This window comes from Mesoplodon mirus, assembly GCF_964341445.2.
Source record: "Mesoplodon mirus genome assembly, chromosome: 19".
Classification (NCBI taxonomy): domain Eukaryota; kingdom Metazoa; phylum Chordata; class Mammalia; order Artiodactyla; family Ziphiidae; genus Mesoplodon; species Mesoplodon mirus.
In genome coordinates, this window is record NC_138995.1 from 11,453,815 (window position 1) to 11,474,790 (window position 20,976).

Sequence of the window (20,976 nt, forward strand, 5' to 3'; positions counted from 1 at the left end):
TGCTAATTATTTGGGTAAGATTCAGAGCAAGACTGAAACTAAATGATCTGCAATCTCTGTTTACCCTTGACAATCGGCCTTCTCCATGCTACCTTCCTGCTTAGTAGCAAAGGCAGACTTAATTAGTAAAAGTCACGAATAACACTGAACAAAATAGTCATTTTCAGCCTTTTGTGAATCTTTAAAAGATAAAGTTAAAAAAAAAAAAGGCCAGTTTTGTCTGTGATAACTTAAGCCCGGGAAGGCTTTGCTGTTTATTTAGCATTTTCCTATTTTTTCCTCAATCTAAGCTAATTTATCTTAAAGTACTGTCACAAATGGTCCTCACTTCTGCATAAGGTAAATACAGTACTTCAAATGTGTAAGCTCTGTTTGATATAATAAAATACCTCTGTAACCTAAAAAAACCTAGACAAAGAAAAAGGTATCTCCTAAATAAGATTCTTCCAGGAACCTGTCTAATTTTCTATCCCTCTAGCTCTTCTCATCCCCCAAACAACCATCCTTACCAGTTTGTTTCTTTTTTAAATAAATTATTTCATAATTTTACATTTGGGTTGTAAGTAAACTAATTATTTCCTCCAGCATTAGTCCTCTTGTTCCTTAATAATAGATCCCAATATTTAGCTGTTCTGTCTTGTCAGCTAGGTACAAATTCCAATAGGATGTTTTTTTGAGATGTAAGGAGAAATTCTGTGTGGTAATTACACACACAAGATATTTTTAATGGGAAAGTCTATATTCTAAGAGGTAGCAGATACCTAAATAAAGGATTCAAGATGATCTTGGATGCTGTGGTCTTCATTGCAGCAGTACTTATAATAACAAAATGGTGACAGCAACTTAAAGGTCTAGCAGGAGGAGATTCAATTATTATACGACCGTAGTACAAAATCCTCTGCTACCATTCAAATCAAGTTTTTCAAAGATACTTAATAACATAGGAATATATCTCATTATTTACGTGCTGTGAAAGAATTAAGTAAATGTTTTTCCATATAATGGAAAATTATACAGAGTTAAAATATTGTTTCTTAAGATTAGTTATTAACATGGAGGAATGTTTATGATACTGTGTTAAAAAAACGCATAATGTTCACTTGTACAACATGCATATACACACATCAGACTAATCCTGAAAAGAAATATATGACAGGGCTTCCCTGGTGGTGCAGTGGTTAAGAATCCGCCTGCCAAAGCAGGGGACATGGGTTCAAGCCTTAGTCCGGGGAGATCCCACATGCCGCGGAGCAACTAAGCCCATGCACCACAACTACTGAGCCTGCGCTCTAGAGCCCAAGAGCCACAACTACTGAGCCCTCATGCCACAACTACTGAAGCCTGTGTGCCTAGAGCCCGTGCTCCGCAATAAGAGAAGCCACCGCAATGAGAAGCCCACGCACCCCAACGAAGAGTAGCCCTCACTCACTACAACTAGAGAAAGCCCGCTCACAGCAACAAAGACCCAACGCAGCCAAAAATAAATCAATCAAATAAATTTATTTTTAAAAATTATTTTTAAAAAGATATGACAATGTTAAACACTGCTTTAACATGAGTGGTGAGGCTATGCATATATTTTTTTCTTTTTTTCCCTCCTTTTTATATAGTTGAAAGTTCCTATAAGGGAAAAGCATAATCTTTATGGTAGAAATACACATATTTCTAAGAATAAATACAAGTGCTGTAGAGACTTCAAGTAAAATGAGAGTTGGGGACGCTTCCTTGGCTTTGGCATTTAGAAGGTAATTGAAGAAGAACGTAGCCAGAACATTTTCAGTGAAGTTGATGAGGGTAGAAGTCAGTTTCCTGTAGATTAAAATTTTAAATGGGAAGCTAGGGCTTCCCTGGTGGCGCAGTGGTTGAGAGTCCGCCTGCCGATGCAGGGGACACGGGTTCGTGCCCCGGTCCGGGAAGATCCCACATGCTGTGGAGCGGCTGGGCCCGTGAGCCATGGCCGCTGAGCCTGCGCGTCCGGAGCCTGTGCTCCGCAAGGGGAGAGGCCACAACAGTGAGAGGCCTGCGTACTGCAAAAAAAAAAAAAAAAAAAAAAAGGGAAGCTAAGTGTGTTAGTGAAGTTAAACCCTATTTCAAAACAGCTTGGCTACGAAAGGAAGGAGCAAGATGAAACAGTAGCTAAAGAGGGATATTAGGTTAGAAAAAGGCTATATCTATATACTTAATGGGAGATATGAGAGGATACTTAGGTGCTGTATGAAGTCGGTAGAAAAGCAAACGTTTTGAGTATAGGTTAAAAGCCTCAATTTTCTCTCTGAAAAAGGAGGGGAGATGATCAGCAGAGAGAAGTGGCTGGTGGCAGGGTCGGTTTTGTGAGGGGAATGATGAAGAATCATAATCATTGCTGTGATGAGCCGCACCAGGTAGCTGACCAACGAGCGTAACAATATTACTGACCAGAGTTGGAGTCCAGATGCTGCTGGGTTCCCAGAAAGCCTGATGACGCCAATCTGCTCAATTGTGTGATTTAATCACAGTCCGCAGGGGTCTGGGTATGGAGCAGAAAAGGTGGATAGTGGCGCCGATTCAGAGTTGAAAAATTAGAAGTTTTGGTAGGAAAATGGACAAAAATTATAACTCCTATGCACCTTCAGTGACATGGGAGCCGAGGGACTTGGGGTGGGAATAATTACTTTATAAGGGAGTCGAGGTATAGCACCCAGATCAGGTAATTGACAGCATCCTCAAGAGCAGGCTGATGAACTCTGGTCACTGGCCAATCTTGGGGTCTCTCAGTTGCTAACTGGTCTAGTTCGTTATCATCGCTTAGTTGGCAGGGTTTTATTGTAAATAGGATCTGCCCAGGGAGTATTTTCCAGGCTTGCTTTCATGTATTTATTTTTCTTTAGTTTCTTAAAGGGTGGTTTCTTTCGGGGGCGGGGGTTGGTTTTGGTTTTGGGCGGTTTTTTTTTGTTTTTGAGTAAGAGAAGAAAGAGTGTATAGCATCACATACGAATTAGTGCTCGTTGACTCCTGAGAAGAGAGTTGCTCAGATGGAGCTGGTGAGTTCTCCCTGTGGTCTGTGCAGGTAATGGGGGCTTCCAGAAGGAGAGAAGACCCTCAAGGCCCTGCATCTTGCTGATTCCCGGAAGCTGAGCTTCCTCTGATGGAGCATCTTCACTATGATCAGGTTTTGTGTCAACCACGAGCAAAAATGTGTGTGAAGACTGAAAGGTGATGTTTCTCTCTCTGACTAGAGCAAATAAGGTAGAAGGATAGTGGGTTTTTTTGTTTGTTTGTTTGTTTTGCGGTACGCGGGCCTCTCACTTTTGTGGCCTCTCCCGTTGCGGAGCACAGGCTCCGGACGCGCAGGCTCAGCGGCCATGGCTCACGGGCCCAGCCGCTCCGCGGCATGTGGGATCTTCCCGGACCGGGGCATGAACCCATGTCCCCTGCATCGGCAGGCGGACTCTCAACCACTGCGCCACCAGGGAAGCCCCATCTTATCTTTGAAGTTTCGTTGAATTTTAAGGTACATCATGCACACGTTATTTTCTAAGCGCCATTGAGCATAGCTGTTGGATTTTTTAAAAATACATTTCTAAGGAGAAACTTGAAGTGTATGTTTTAGTTTACTTTTATTATCCCTATATCTAAATTACTTTCCTGACAAGCGCATGGAAAATATAACAATTTAGGCTTTAAGGAAGTTTTGTGAGTACAAAGTAAATACCATCTAACACAGACTAATGTAGTTTTTATCACCATTCTCCATGAGGGGTAATAAAGTTTATCTAAACTGGTGTCAACCTTAAAAATAATAGTTATTTTACCAGTAAAAATGTTTTTTGGGGGGAATAGCAGAGAACTGCAACTGGGGACAAGCATGCTATAGTGAAAACTATAGGCAAGTCCAACAAACAAAGGAGAAGACTGTTATGTTATAGAGAAAGAAGAGGAAGTTGGGAAGGGTTGTTTTGAATGAAAGTCCACTGGGGAAAAGAGAGTCAGGGTGATGATGGTTTCTCATTGGTTGAGTTGCTGGGGTAGTGGATTTCTTATAGGAGACAAAATGTACATCTTTTCTTGTGGGGGCCTGTAATTGACGACTCTTCCTATAATTGACATCACATGACACTACGTGGGAGCTCCCCTTTCTGGCCTCCCAACCCCATTTTAGTGCAGTTTCCCTTTATTAAGTTTCACATTGGAGAAGAGTAATTGATTCGGTCTCCAAAATTAGAACTGGCCCATTATTGGGAAACACTGAGTTAATTTTCCGTCACATTTTATGAATTCGACCTGCACCTTGTCCTGACCTAACTCAGCAAGTATTCCCTGTAGCAGGTCCCTACTAGAAGACTGTTAGCAGGATTCCCCTATATAACTGTTCTCTGCGTTTATCGCAAGAGGGAAAGGAAACTTTCTTTAAAAAGAAAACTTTTCTCCAGAGAGCATTTCAGTAGGACCATGCCTTCCTAATATGATCTCATCTGCTCTGAAAGTTCCCTTTGACAAGAAATAAAGCCATCTTTCAACTCCCTGTGACCACTCATGTTCACCAGTCCAAAGACTTACTCTTAGAGTGGTAGTTTACCTTGAAACGGATGAGCTCAACTGATCCTTCATTGGACTGTAATGCCAGAATGTCCTCTGCTGGGGTCACACTTCCTGCGCTCACAGTTCCTTATGAAGGTTCTCTCATCTCCCACTCAACACTATTAATTCTCCCTTCTGACTATATCACTAACTCGGTATGCAAATAACCTGAGTTTAGATTCTAGACCTGTCACTATCACCTGCATGATTTGGGGCAAATAACATATGTGAACTTCAGTATTCAAATCAAAATATAGTGCTTAATTAAAACGGATGATTTGAGGATTAAAATAGATGTTGCAAGGGAAGATTCCTTGTTGATACTTGCTATTATCATTACATATAATTAGGGAGGCTGTAAAATAAATGCAAACTTGAAAGGACAGAAATGTGAAGTTGTGGTATAGAGGAGAAATATTACATTGAAATTTTTAAAAATTCACAGTCACAACAAAACCACTGAGACACAGAAAAGGTACATACATTAATAAATTATATAATTAATAGGCTGATGTTCTAGTCCATTAAAATTAATCTTTACATCTGAGGAAAAAGAACAGCTGCAGCAGAGCCTGCAATAAACAAATGTCAAGAGTAATGGAATCGATTTATCTACCTTCCTCTTATTCCTCATGCCCCTTCCTTGAGATGAATTGATTCTGAGGGAATCATCTACACTGGAAACTCTTCCTTAGCAATTGCAGATAAACGAGGCATTACAGTAAGTATTCATATGATTTCAGTCATGAATATAGGAACAACATTGGATCAGAGGTTTTTGGGAAGAGAATAAGGCATAGCAGAGTTTTTTTTTTTCCAAATAAGTTTTAGGAGAATAAATAAAGAATTTGCACAAATACTATGTCCCAAGGCTGAAATTGAGCTTATTTTAGCAATTGTATTACTATTGAGTGAAGTTCAGAAATCCAAGCCAAACCTTATTTACAGAAGGCAACCCTGAGCCATTACTTTATAACAGCATTGCTACCAGAACTTCCCTAAAAAGACTCAAAGACCATGTATTCCTTTGAGAAAAATGCCTGGAATATTGTTTAGCTTTGCTCCTCCCACCCCATTCCAAATATGCTGAGTTTATTTTTGGAGGAAAAAAAAATCAAAACTTTCATTTATTATCTACCAATAGATTCAGCAGTGTTATCCCATGTCCTTCTAGATTCTATTGATGGCTACTTTTAAATGCCTTTTAAATTCCCACAAAAGCAGGAACTAACCAAAATGAACCACAAAATAAAGAGATAACACCTAGGACTGTAGTCAGATTTCCATTAGGCAACTTGTCTACTTTGTGTTACCCCATCTTTCTTATTAATTTTTTTAGTTGAAGTATGTATAGTTCATTTACAATGTTGTATTAGTTTCAAGTGTACAGCAGAGTGATTCAGTTATACATACATATATATATACTTTTTCAGATTCTTTTCCATTATAGGTTATTACAAAATATTGAGTATAGTTCCCTGTGATATACAGTAGGTCCTTGTTGTTTACCTATTTTGTATATAGTAGTGTGTATCTGCTAACCCCAAACTTCTAGTTTATCCCTCCCCCCGTTTCCCCCTTTGGTAACCATAAGCTTGTTTTCTATGTCTGTGAGTCTGTTTTGTATGTAAGTTCATTTGTACCATTTTTGTAGATTCCACAAATAAGTGATATCCTATGATATTTGTCTTTCTCTGTCAAACTTACTTCAATTAGTGTGATAATCTCTAGGTCCATCCATGTTGCTGCAAATGGCATTATTTCATTGTTTTTTAATGGTTGAGTACTATTGCATTGTATATATATATACCACATCTTCTTTATTCATGCATCTACCAGTGGACATTTAGGCTGCTTTCATGTCTTGGCTGCTGTAAACAGTGCCACTGTGAACACTGGGGTGCACGCATCTTTTTGAATTAGACTTCTGTCTGGATGTACGCCCAGGAGTGGGATTGCAGGATCATATGGTAACTCTAGTTTTAGTTTTTTAAGGAACCTCCATACTGTTCTCCATAATGTCTTTGATAACTTCTCTAGAAATAGGCCAGTTTTTAATGTTGAAAATTTTAATACAGAGTTTTATCTTTGGGAATTCTGTTCTCAATAGAACTGATTACTTCTACTAAATGGAACTATTCCTATAGTGTTAGAAAGAAATGTAGTGCTTTATTTTTCTAACATTCTAAAGACTTGATCACAAAGGCTATTGTCATGCTGTACATGCCATATGAATAGTAAATACTTTGATTAACTTTTCTCTCATGAGCAATGAATATCTAGTCCCAGGTAAATGGCAATGTACCCAAAACCAATTCAAAATGACATCTGTTTTTCCCCTAAGTTTAGCTAATATTTAGAACTGCAAGTAGAATAATGATTGCAGTTTTTTTTTTTTTTTTTTTTGCTGTATGCGGGCCTCTCACTGCTGTGGCCCCTCCCGTTGCGGAGCACAGGCTCCGGGTGCGCAGGCTCAGCGGCCATGGCTCACGGGCCTAGCCGCTCTGCGGCATGTGGGATCCTCCCGGACCGAACACGAACCTGTGTCCCCTGCATCGGCAGGCGGACTCCCAACCACTGCACCACCAGGGAAGCCCATGATTGCACTTTTATCTACAATTATTTTCTGTAGGGATTAGACTTGTCTCTAAGTTATATAATTATATATAATACAACTGATATACAACTGATTTAAATAAATCTCAAATACTTGTTTATTAAAAGTATTTTAACTCAGGTATATCAAAATACTCAGTCTGTTAATCCTACAGTTATGGTATTTATACTCATTAATATCAATTTGGTTCAGAAACATTTACCGAAGAATTATAGTATAATTATACCTAAGAATTAGTTTTTCAGTTACCTTCCTTAGTAACTGTGTCTTAACATTGCATTGTTTATGGTTTTCAAACACAGGGAAAATCTGCTGGTCATGGCAGAAAAAATGTATAAAAAACTAACCATTTCTTTTCTAAGCACACTCATTTTATTCCTCACCAATTTAGGAAGATTCCTCGGATTATCATTTTGTACCTTTCTGTAACGTCTAATCCCTGCCTGAAAGAATCACACTTGTTATTTTACAAACTAACAGCTATTCTGGAAATGTTAAATAAACAAATTTGAATATTAATTTAAAGTTTGATCCAAAGCTCTAAAAATTGTCCTGTGGCCATGTCCATGTCTTTGTGAGAACTTCATAATACTATGAATATTTCTATTTGGTGAGCCTTTCCATCTTTTACTGGAGTATAAGTCCCTGCAGAGTATGAAAAGGACTGATCATTGTGTAAGTGATCTTAAGCTATAAGATGCCCTTAATATTGCAGTTGGTACTTAATAATTACTCTATCAAAGTTCAGTTGAGAAAGATTTTTCTATTTAACACTCAAAGTGATTTGGCTTTACTGAGTTTTATCATGATGAAATCTAGCCTGTTGTTACTAGTAGAATTTCCTATAAATATTAAGTAAGATAAAGTCACTCAGATTCATTTAGATTCATTTATTCAAGTATCTATTGAGTACATATCATATACGTGTCACTGTTTAGGTGTTTAGGATATATTAGTGATTCCTTACACCATGATAATATATATATTAAAGAGCAAGACCGATGATAAAATAGCCAATAAATTTATGGGATATTAGACATTGATACACTTGTGAATAATGAGATTAGTAAATCAGAATTAGTGTTTAGGAAATATAGAGTAGGGGATGAACTTGTATTAAAATTCTAAATATTTTGGACATAGTAGGACTTATTGCAAAGGTGATACATTCTGGGAGAGAGCCATCCACACACTAGCAGGTAAAAGCACTCTATTTTTAGAATTACTAAACTTGTTTCTCTAAATACATGTGATCTTTAGACATCTCAGTTTTCCTTCTTAATGGCTTAAACCTTTTAGAGCAGTTTCTAGGAAAAGCCATTGCATATCTTTACATATCTATGAAAAGTCATTTTTATGTGAAGTCTTTGTATATCATACATCTAGTCTTTTCAAACCTGCTAGTAGCTATCTCTCAGTTGAATCTGCTGGATCATTTCCAACCTTGATGTACTAGGCAACTGATGTATATTTTTATATTCATTATGTAGTGTAGATATTATGGACACTTTGATACCAGGTGGTATCAAATTATTGTTTCATCTGTAATACAGACCCACTCAAATTAGAGAATCTGTTACCACATCTTTTCATTATAATATTGCCATTAGTGTTTATTTTCCTGCATATATATAATTTTATTTTTCTTATTGTTTTGTTTAAGCTCTTTGTAAATCAAGGCAATAAATCTTTTGTCTTATGTGTTGCAAAATTTCCCCTGGTTTATCATTTATTATTTAGTTTGTCATTTGACATTTAGTATATCTGTATATAGAAAACAAAGTATACATGAATTTGGGTTTTTAAAATATATTGTATAAGTTTATTGATTTTCTTCTGAGTATGGCTTTTAATACATTCTCTAAGATTGTGTCCTTTTGAACAAGTCTAAATTTATAAACTAAATATGTAATGTAAAGTTTTGTTGTTGTTGTTTTACAGATTGAAATGTCCCACTCTGAAATGATTCTACATACTAAGAGGTGACAAAACAAAGCCCCAGCTCTATGAAGGTATTAATTTTTTTAATTTACAAATTCTTATTTCTTGTTTTACATTAGTCTACGGCAGTGAAAGTCTATTGGAATTAAATATAAATCTTAACAACATAGATAAATATCCTAAGAAAGGGCAAATAGTCATAGTGAAGTACAACAAGAATAAGGGTCAAAATACGGTTTTTAGTGGCAAAGTGGAAGGATCGTGACGCTGGACCTCAGAAGCTCACCTACTAGTTACATAGTAAGTCCCAGTCTCTCTGGTCCTTAGCTTTCCCACTAATAAAACAGGAAAGTAGGACTATCGCACTGGTTCCAAGCGATGTTTGGAAGACTCTAGAGTTTAGAAAAACACTGAAAGGGTCTGTGAAGCCAAAATTAAGCTTTGTATTCAACCTTACCTATCACTAGAACCTCAGATTAACTCTGAGAGCTGAAACATAAAAACGAACTTCAGAGTTTTAGATTTCCTGTTTCCACCCAATATAAGCCAACTGCAAGTAAATATACCGTGAAATGGGCTTATGCGTAAGCATGTGTAAATTGAGTGTTTCCATAAACATCTAATGACTATTAAAAATGTTCTAAATTGCACACCTGTGTGGTAGTCAGAAAAGTCCTTTGATCCTGATATAATTATTTATATAAAGGAACAGATTGGCTTTGCTAGATTCACTGACTTATAAACTCTGTCTCTACATTTCTGTCATTTCAAGGCTTTCTTGATTAAGATGTAGAAAGGAATTAAGTTTATTCAAGTTGGATTAATGAAACGCTGATTTCAATAGTGTTATTCTGTAATATTTAGTATTTCTTTGCTTCTCCTTCACTTTTTAAAAATTCTTTTTCCTTACTCCTCAAGTTTAATATATGATTCTTTTACAGAAGGTACTCTATAAAGGGTTTCAGAACTACGTATGTGGCTACTTTATATCTGTTGCCGTGTTTTGAAATTATGGTTTCATTATCCCTTGGCCTGTTTTTTTAGAGTGAAAAATATGTGTATCGCCATCATTATAAGCTTTGGAGGCTTTGGAACACTATTGAGATTGAAGTGCTAGGCTTGCACAAAAAAAAATTGATTCTAACAAATGGCGTGCTCTGAATTTTCCTTTCTACTGACTTTTTATTCATTTCTAAAATTCTCACGTGGTGTTCTGAAGCAGTTAACAATGAATCATAGGACTGAATTCAGCTTTGCAAATATATTAAAAGAAATTATCAGGCATTTCAGTTCATCTAGAAATATCACCCACCCAAGGGGCGGGCAGTAAACCTTTCCTAGCCAGTGTTAACAGTAGGAGCACAAAGAATTGAATCAGTATTATTGATTTCCATTTGCCAAGCACAAAATTATACTATCTCTGAGAGGAACGATTTGTAAACTTCTTGGAACATAGCTACCTTTGTATTCATTACTTACTAAGACCTATAAGACCTTAGTAATATTGCATAAACACCACTGTGCTTGAGCTTACATGATGTGCCTTGCTTAAACGCGTACACTTAAGACATGGATGGTGGTGTTTAAACATTGGCTCTGGGAAACAGTGCCCTGGGAGTACCTTCAATGAGATCCAAAGTATAAACTGCTATATACCGTCAGGACTTGCTGTCACCTTTGGATGAAAAGAAATGTGTTGGCTTTCTAAAGTGTCTCCAGTGCAATTTCATGGATCACCATGAACAGCACCCCAAATGATGACTTACGATGTCTCCATCCATTGGTGGCAGTTTACAAATCACTGCTTACGTGTTGCCTCAAGTTCTAAATGTTATTAATCAACTTGTAACTAAGAAAAGTTTTCAGTGGATTGTGTCTTCCTGACAACGTGTTCTATAATAATTGTGGAAAATATCACACTGCCTTTGGGTTTTCCAGAGACTGATGTTTCTGTATTGCTATTGTGCAGAATATTTGCTTAGCCACACTTTTCCTATAGACCATCACACTGAACTTTGGGTTTCAAATCAAAGAATGACAAGGAATAAGGCAGGTAGAAGTTACCTAAGACCCTTTTGTGCTTTGGCTTCACCTCTGTGAAAGTTTCTGAGACAGTAAGTAAGCCACTGGCTAAGTGAGCGTCAGGAATTACTTGTCTGTTAGTCTATATTTTTAATTATCAGCAATAGTAAGAAACCATATTTTATGCTATTCTGAAAGAGTGGAAGACCTTTTAAATCTGAGTTAACAGGGAATCTTACTACATCCTACATATTTACTCACGTCCCTACTGTTTAGACTTTCTGGTGTTTTCTTTTTATATAAATTATTAATAAATTCTGCATGTTCAGAGACAATATCAGTGTAAGTAAATTTAAAGGAGTTTTCTATACCTTTTGTTTAATATTTTCAGTATTTTAATAAATACTTTATTTCCATTAAGAGACCCAAATTTCAAATTAAATATGAACAACCAGGTAGGAATCAGTTTCCCTTTATAAGGCAAAAAACTAAATTTATTAGATAAATATAGACAGAAATAGTCACAGTCATGGATGCGGATATGGCTAGGCATTCATGTACACCTTCAGGAGGGTAGACATAGTTCAGTGGAGTGTTTGGGTCATTTTTTGTTAACCAAAACTGTTTTGGTTTCTATAGCTGTTACGTAAACTTTGAAAGTTGCCTTCTTTGTGATAGTTATTCCTATAATTCATCTCTGTAGGGGCTGAAAATATCTAGACTGTAGAAGGACTCAGAACATCCTCGTCCATTCCCTTCAGGATGTTTTAATGATTATGATGCAATTACAGATACAGTGTTTCCTTTTCCCTCTTGAAAGAAGTGGGGAGATGAAAGCAAACAGACAACTGACATTAAATCGCCAAATTTAGGGTAAAATTTGGAATTTCTTACCAGCATAGATTTTTTTTATAACATTAAATTTGAAATCTCCAAGAAAAAGCTGTTTTTTAAAAATGTGTCCGTATATTTTATGCCTTCATGCTATTAAACATTTATTTTCTTCAAATAAATCAAGAATGTCATTCATACAAAGTCTTATATTATCTTAATCATAAAATACAGCTAGGCTTATTGAATATGAATACATTCTGTACTTTGATGCATTATAAAATGCTGTGCTCTGCTTTTTTGGGGAAAAAAATCTCCTCTTCTGTGTAACGTTGGCTTATGAATATTATAACAGTTCTTTTCTGTTCACATGCAGTGAACTGGGACAACCTTCGCTCCAGCATTTGGAGTCTCCTTCTGTGAGTTTGTCTTATGAGAATGCATATTCAATGTTTGTTTGTTTGAATGTCTCTCTGAAGAAACCAATCTGGCAAGTTTATAATCTTTATGGTTACTTTGGGTTTTGTTTTATTTTTCAAGTAGGCACCAGGCAAAATTTTTCATATGTTCACTTTTCAAAGAAAAGTTAAATAGATTTCACAATCAGAGTGGATAGTGCTACTATTTTTGTCACCAGGAAAGTTTTATTTTGGCATATGACATACATAATAATTATCTTCCCTGATTTAACAGCCTATTTGGAATATCATTGCCACTTAGGTTATGTAACCCTTTGCCTTCCAAATAGTTCAGATAGTTCATCTAGAAAATATTAGAAGGTTCTCTTTCCAATCACTGAATAAAAATAATGTTATTTTTGTTAAACATCTGAATCTAGAAATTGTAAATCTGAGAGTATGCAACTGGTAGAAAGTATTGTGAAGTCTAGGGTCAAGAAATAAGAATTTTTATTCTGCTTGGAGAAATGTTTTCCTACCTCTGTCTTGTCACTTGATAATCATGTATATAACTAAGTGAAAAGTGATCCAAAAAAAGAGCTAATAGTCAATGAGATGCTTTTACTGGAGCAAAATAGTTCTAGTTCAGCAAAACAATTAAAAAGTAAGATGGGATCTGGGCTGAAGCCTGGGGAGACAGTCTCCATAGAAGCATGTGCTGTAAGCCACCCACAAACAATATTCCCAACAGCTGAGGTCTGGGCACCTGAACCTCAAAGCCAGTGTCTGGTGGGAGCCAGTACCCAGCATCCAGCACGACCCCGGTGTGAGTCCTCACATTTCTGTGACTCTGGAGCCATTAAAACCAAGAGCAAGTCAACATCCCTCCAAGGCATCTACGTCTCCTCCTAAGATCCTACACCATGAATTTGGATTCCTACTCAATGAAAACGAGTGTATATGGTAGGATAATTTGTCTTCAATCCTGTGCATCTCTTGCAGGAGGAAACTATCCCATAAAATCCTGGGCTGGAGGCCATGCTGACATATGTACCTTGCAGCGACATGATTTCAGCTTTCATCCACTCCCCTGCCTGGACCAGTCAGTCTAGGTATGATAACCTTTTTAGCTAAAGTCTCTTCTTTTGGCATCACAGGTGATTTATGGGGGTAGACTTTTTTATATGGACATATTGAAGAGCTGTCGGATTATGTTGATTAAGTACTCGGGCTCAAGAGGCAAACTGCCAAGGTAGAAAACAAGATGGTAAAGCATCCTACCTTGGAGTCTGTCAGCAAGTTCTCTGTGCTTTAGTTTGATTTCCTAATAAATAGATCAGGGATGATGATGATAGTACTAATAATAGTACCTACCCCACAGGGTTGTTTCAAATCTATGAAGTTAATCTATGTAAGATAACACGGCAAAATCTAGCATATGGTAGACACGTATTAGCTCCTAGAGTACTCTCAGTAGATACCCTGTATCTGTGCCTTGTAGTAACATATTAGTAAGAATGACTGTTCGCACATAGTAACCAGCAGTCACATTCAGTGCATTTTTACAGCATCCCTGAACGAGGGCTGCAGTCATCTCAGAGATCCAGGAGATTAAAGGATGGAGGCTCTGACCAGTGAGGATTTATCCTCAGACTCCTCTTTGACCACTGCCCTGGGAGAAATCAACCCAGGGTGGTGGGGGTGTGAGACCTCAAAGGAGGCACCCAAACCAGCCTGGTCGGCTGGGATGTTTGGGGAAGATTAAATGAGGAGACGGGCAGGCTGTTTCCCATCTGTCATAACAAATTACCCCCCAAATGGGTGGCTTACAACAGTATAAATGTATTGTCTGGTTTGTGGAGGTCAGAAACCTGAAATGGGTCTCCATGGAGACAAAATCACCATGTTGGCAGGGTTGGGTTCCTTCCTTCTGGAGGCTCGAGGGGAGAGTCCATTTCCTTCTTTTTTCCAGGTTAGAAACCACCCACATTCCTTGGTTCATGGCCCCTTCCCCTCACCTCCACAGCCAGCAACGTTAGGTAGAGTCCTCCTCACATCACACTGCTTTCCTCTGAACCTGCTTTCAGGCTCCATCTTGCAATTTAAGGACACCCCTTGTTATTTACATTGTGTCCACCAGGATAATCTCCACATTATAAAGTCAGCTGGTTCACAACCTTGATGCCACGTGCAGTTTAATTCCCAGATCCTGTGAATATGTTACCTTTCAAGTCAAAAGGGAAGTTAAGATGGCTTTGGGAGGTCTTCATTCTACTTACCACACTGAAGGCCAAGGAACAAAATGGGGGAGGAAGAAAGAAATGCAACACTAAGGATTGAAACTATTTAACATACAATGATACAAAGGGAAAAAATACCTCCCCACTCCCACACACTTGAACACACACGGATGAAATACTACTTGGCAAGGCTTTCCAAGATCAGTTGCCTAGATTGTCTCAAATAGGTTAGTATTGCCAAAATGCCTGCCTGTTTCTTTCTGAGAGAAACACATGGAGTGTGTTGAAAGCAGCTGATCATGTGATTGCAAAATAAATGGGGGAAATAGAGGAATGATTTCATCTTTGCTCTGCAGAGATTTTGTTCACATTCTATCAGCATTAATTTGCAAGTCTCATGTCCTTTTTTTATTTTTTAACTGTCCATCATTCTTATCAGAAAAACAAAATCAGCTTCCAGGTCATCAATGAAGTCAATCTAAACAGGAAGAAAAGAGAAAACAAGAGGAAAAAGGTACTATTGGCTATATTTGAGCTTACCCATCTTCTGGTTTTGCTGTAACTATATACTGTTTATACTGTTTTTACCTTACAATTCTATGTTATAGTTTTAAAAAATCAAGCAGGGCATGGAGTGCATTAGTTCACAAATCTTCCACAATATCCCTGATTCCAGTTTTAATTCTTAAATATAATTGCCATTAATATTTGGTATGCATCTTTCCAGGTGTTTTTATGCGTGCCATGTACCTATTAAACAATCAGTATGAAACTATGTATTGCTCTGCAGCATGGTCTGGTTTGAGATGACATAGTTTGATATACCTTTGCAGGAAAAAGAGATGTCTTTCCACTATATCAGAATCTCTTTTATCTGTGTACCTTAGTTAACTTAGTAGAATTAGCTCATGGTTTACAGACAAAAGTCATATTTTGTTTTGTCTTTTACCTAATAGAAGGCTTGATCCTTAGACAAAATACTGAAACTCACTGAATAATCCGTACATCAACATCTCTGAGAGGATCCTATAGAACCTCCTGTTTTGTGAACAAGACATAAAGTATCTGTAGAACTTACCTAAAATTACCTAAACCAAGTTCTAATTTACTCTTTACTTAGTTAAAAAAAGAAAGATGGAAAAATCCATAGATTCCCTGCATTTCGGTAGACTTAACTGCTTTTAATCTGATATTTGTATTGTCAAAAGCAAATATATTTGAAATCATTTTATAACTGCAGCACATTTTCATCACTGTAAAAGCTCATACCTCTTTTGGAAACTCTGGTTTCTGTTTTCTAACAGCTATTTTGCAACCTACTCTACTTTCCCAAACAAGATTGATTTCTCCCAGTCATGGCAATCTACTGGTTCAAAACTCCCAAGGCTAAATTTCTAAATTTATTTTATATTTACTTTTAGTTGTGCTACAGTAGAGATGGTAAGGGAAAGTCATAGGATAATTACCAAGAGTACAAGTAGCTGGGGTGTGTGCTTCTTGCCTTGCTGCAGGTATGGTTTGGGCAAGGTAATTAATCTCTGTGTATCTATCTCTTTTCCCAGAATCTCTAAAATGCTTCTTTGAGAGTTAAATGTTATAGGTTTTACATGTTAATCACTTGGTATGGTGCCTAGCGTGGAGGAGACTGCAATTGGTTGCTAGCATTGAATTGTATGCTTTCTGTGTCAGCCCAAGAAAGTAAAACCTTACCATCCAGTGCCAAATTGGATTATATTTATATATACATACATATATATACATTCAATAATGACAAAATTTATAATGTAAGAGGATAACTTGGAACAGTTTAGGTATTTCTACTTCCTATATTTTTTAATAAAACTTTTTAAAATTCATGAAAGTGCATAATTGATCTCATTGTTTAATCATGGAATATATAATCTAAACAAACAAAATAATATCAATACAAAGAACACCATGGAGCAGACAGCACGGTCTTATTGGACCACTAAAGCAGAGGGAGAAAATACAGAGTAATATAAAAGCTAAAGCTTACCTGCCCAGAGTCCAGAGCAGACACGGCAAAATTGATAATGTCCCTCTTTTCAGATATGCGGAATAATCTTATTGGCAGCACACAGTTCAGGCAGCCACCATCATGACAAGAAACGTATAAGGGATGAGTCCTATTTTTGTCACCCCCATTCTAAGGTAATGTTATGAAGAGGGGATTATAAAAACATAGAGAATGTTAATGAATCTATTTCCTCCAAATAAAAATAATAAAGCATAAAACCAACAAGTAGTAGTTATATGAACTTTTTTTTTGTTTACTAAAACATATTTAGAGAAATACACCTAAAATGAATAGTCAATATAACAAAGGAAGAAGACTGAAAAATAAGGGGGGATAGTGAGCTGATTTTTAAAATCTGATTTAAAAGAATTTTTACCACAATAGAGAGTAATTTGAAGTAACAGAGCCTCGGTAAAATGCATATTAATCAAATACAGAACTGAAATGTGCATATAAATTTATAACTAGTGCAGAATGAACTTAATAGTCAAAGATACAAAGTAAATTCCTAAATATTGCACTTTCATTTCATTTTCACATTCTGAAAGCAATTCTTATAAAATATATTTTGATTTAAATAAATTCAGAACACAATGTCTTTGAAACACACATTTTTACAACATATTTATCTGGTTGCTAAACGCAAAAAGCATGGAAAAGCATGGAAACAGAGAGCCTATAAAACTCAAGTAAAATAAATTATACACTCATCTGCAAATATAGAATTGTAGAATATTGGAACTAAAAACCTTTTTACAGGTTAACTGACCCAGTCTTCCTCAGCCTTGCCTTTAGTTTTTATCTTTGTACTAATATGTTCCCTTTAACCATTTATATTTTTATCTTATATATAAGAGACATATATTCATAAGTATATGTATATATATAAGAATATGTATTTATAGAAATCACCGGGGTTTTTTTAATGGGATGATATAAATAATTTAATGTCTTTTTTCCCTCTTTTGCATATTAAAATGAGAGAAAGATCAACTGACTCGGCCAAGCATATAGTCAATCAGTCAGAAATTAGGAGAAATCCCTGAGGCCGGGGATCTTTTGTTCAGTGTCTCTTCTGTTGTACATTTCACTGGATAGGAAATTTCAGCCAATTAACTATGCATAGAATCCTTTCATCTATAAAGTCACAACTACTACATAACTCATATGAGTACAAAGAATAAGATACAATTTTCAACAACAAAATACTTACAAGATTATTATATTGGAGTCCATTTTGCCTAAATATATGAAGAAACATGTAAGGGCTGCTAGAAAACAGGGTCAGCAACGTAAATTAGAGCAATCACATTTGAACGAATACTAAGATGAATACTGTAATCCACAATGAAATTGTGTTCCTTGGACCATATTAACGTATATAGCTAAGTATAGTTTCTTGAGAGAACCTTTGTTTTCCTCCATAGTAACAAATCCTTTGAATCCAGACTTAGGTGAGTGATAAAAATTTAACTGCAGCTTGCCCTCTGTGTACATGGCAGACATGTCTTAGGGATAAATCAGATCATAAATGAGAGTAAAACATTGCAGGTTATTCCAGAGACTCCTTTATTATCACTGTTTTCTCTACAAAGTGAAGATTTATAGGTGTATTAAAGGTAGGTCAAGTGATTATTTGTATTTTGAGGTCTTAATTTCACACTTTAAGAAAAAGCAGAATACTGTTTTCCAGTATTGTTTCTGATAGGAATGTCTATTTGAAAATTAGCAGTTCCTTTTCTTTTAAATTGAAGTATAGTTGATTTACAATATTGTGTTAGTTTCAGGTGTACAGCAAAGTGATTCAGTTATATATTTTTTCAGATTATTTTCCATTATAGGTTATTACATGAAATTCAATATTGTTCCATGTGTTAACAGTAAATCCTTGTTACTTATCTATTTTATATATAGTAATGTGTATATGTTAATCTGAAACTCCCAATTTACCCCTCCCACCACCCCCCTTTCCCCTTTGGCAACCATAAGTTTGTTTTTTATGTCTGTGAGTCTCTTTCTGTTTTGTAAATAAACTCATTTGTATTATTTTTTAGATTCCACATAAAAGGAATAAAAACAAAGATAAACAAATGGGACCTAATCAGAAGCATCTGCACAGCAAAGGAAACCATCAACAAAACGAAAAGACAACCTATGGAATGGGAGAAAAATATTTGCAAATGATGCAACCAACAAGGGGTTAATTTCCAAAATATACAATAATGAAAAAACAAACAACCCAATCAAATAATGGGCAGTAGACCTAGATAGACATTTCTCCAAAGAAGAGGTACAGATGGCCAACAGGCACATGAAAAGATGCTCAACATCACTAACTGTTAGAGAAATGCAAATCAAAAACCACAATGAGGTATCAGTTCACACGGATCAGATTGGCTGTCATCAAAAAGTCTATGAATAATAAATGCTGGAGAGAGTGTGGAGAAAAGGGAACCCTCCTACACTGTTGGTGAGGATGTAAACTGGTGCAGCCACTATGCAAAACAGTATGGAGGTTCCTTAAAAATCTAAAAATAGAGCTACCATATGATCCAGCAATGCTACTCCTGGGCATATATCTGGAAAAGACAGGAAGTCTAATTCAAAAAGATAAATGCACCCCAATGTTCGTAGCTGCGGAAGCAATCTAAAAATGAATGGATAAAGAAGATGTGATATATATATATATATATATATACACACACACACACATACATACATACACACACACAATGAAATATTACTCAGCCATAAAAAAGAATGAAATAATGCCATTTGCAGCAACATGGATGGACCTAGAGATTATCATACTAAGTAAAACAAATCAGAGAAAGCAGTTACTTTTAAGAATACTAGGCACAGCTTAAAACGTTTTATAAAAGGAACAAATTTATGGGGGGAAATATCCTAATGAGCCGACTTCTAGGAATGAGCAGGTTCAGGAGAACAGTCAGATATCTGCCACTAAGCTCAATGCATGGTGTCCTCCCAATTCAAGTCGTTTTATATTTTGTTTCTTTGAGAATATTTTCATACCATCATTCTTGTTTACTTGCAGTGATCACCATGTCAGATGCATCCAAGCAGTTCTTCTTTCACAGGCTACCCTTGGTGAAATTGATCCAACCAGCAGGTTGTATACCAATTAAAAAGCTTATTTATAGTAAATATATTTGCAGTCTCTCTCTGCAGTTGCATTGTGTCATCTGTAATTTACAATGTATCAGACTTTTAACTCAAGCTTCCTATAATAAAACTTTAGGGTTACTTATTTTAAGAGATGACTTTTTTTATTGCTTGCATAGCTGTAGACTCATAGAATAGTAGATTCAGGCGAAAAGGCCTTTATTTTAGGCTGTCAATATAGGGGCCTCTCGCAACACATATCTATTTAAATATCTATTCATTAAAACTAAATAATGCTAAATATTCAGTTTTTTAGTTCAGTAGCCATCTTTCAATGTGCAATAGCCACATGTAGCCTGTGGCTGTTATATTGGACAGGATAGATAGAAGAACATTTAGATCATCACAGAAAGTTCTATTCAACAGGCCTGTAGATTCTATTATTCCTAGATGAGATCCCAAGATATATGGATATCAAAGTTAAAATTCTCCTTTTTAAAATGTAGCTCTGAGCATTTTATATAATTCCATTTTCTCAGTTAGACTACTTTTTATGTTTTTAGAGGTTGCCCTAGAGTTTCCAATATACATTTACAAAAATTCAATTCCACATTCAAATAACACCATGCACTTCATGAGTAGTGTGAGTACCTTATAATGACAAAATAATCCTAATTCTTTCTCCCTTTCCTTTGTGTTATTGCTGGCATTCATTTCATTCATATACATAAGCATATACATATATAAGAATATATAATCAAATATGTTGCTATTATTATTTTGAACAAATTTTTATCTTTTATTTTCTTAGATCAATTTAGAATAAAAGTTTTTGAGCAACTATACGCCAATGAAATAGACAAATTCTTAGAAAGGTACAAGCTCCCAAGACTGAACCAGGAAGAAATAGAAAATATGAATAGACCAATTGCTGGTACTGAAATTGGATCAGTAGTTTAAAAACTCCCAACAAACAGAAGTCCAGGACCAGGTGGCTTCACAGGTGAATTCTAACAAACATTTAGAGAAAAGTTAACACCTATCCTTCTGAAACTCTTCCAAAAAATTGCAGAGGAAGGAACACTTTCGAACTCACTCAATGAGGCCACCAGGACCCTGCTACAAAAACCAAAGATATCACAAAAAAGAAAATTACAAGCCAATATCACTGATGAACATAGAGGCAAAAATCCTCAACAAAATACA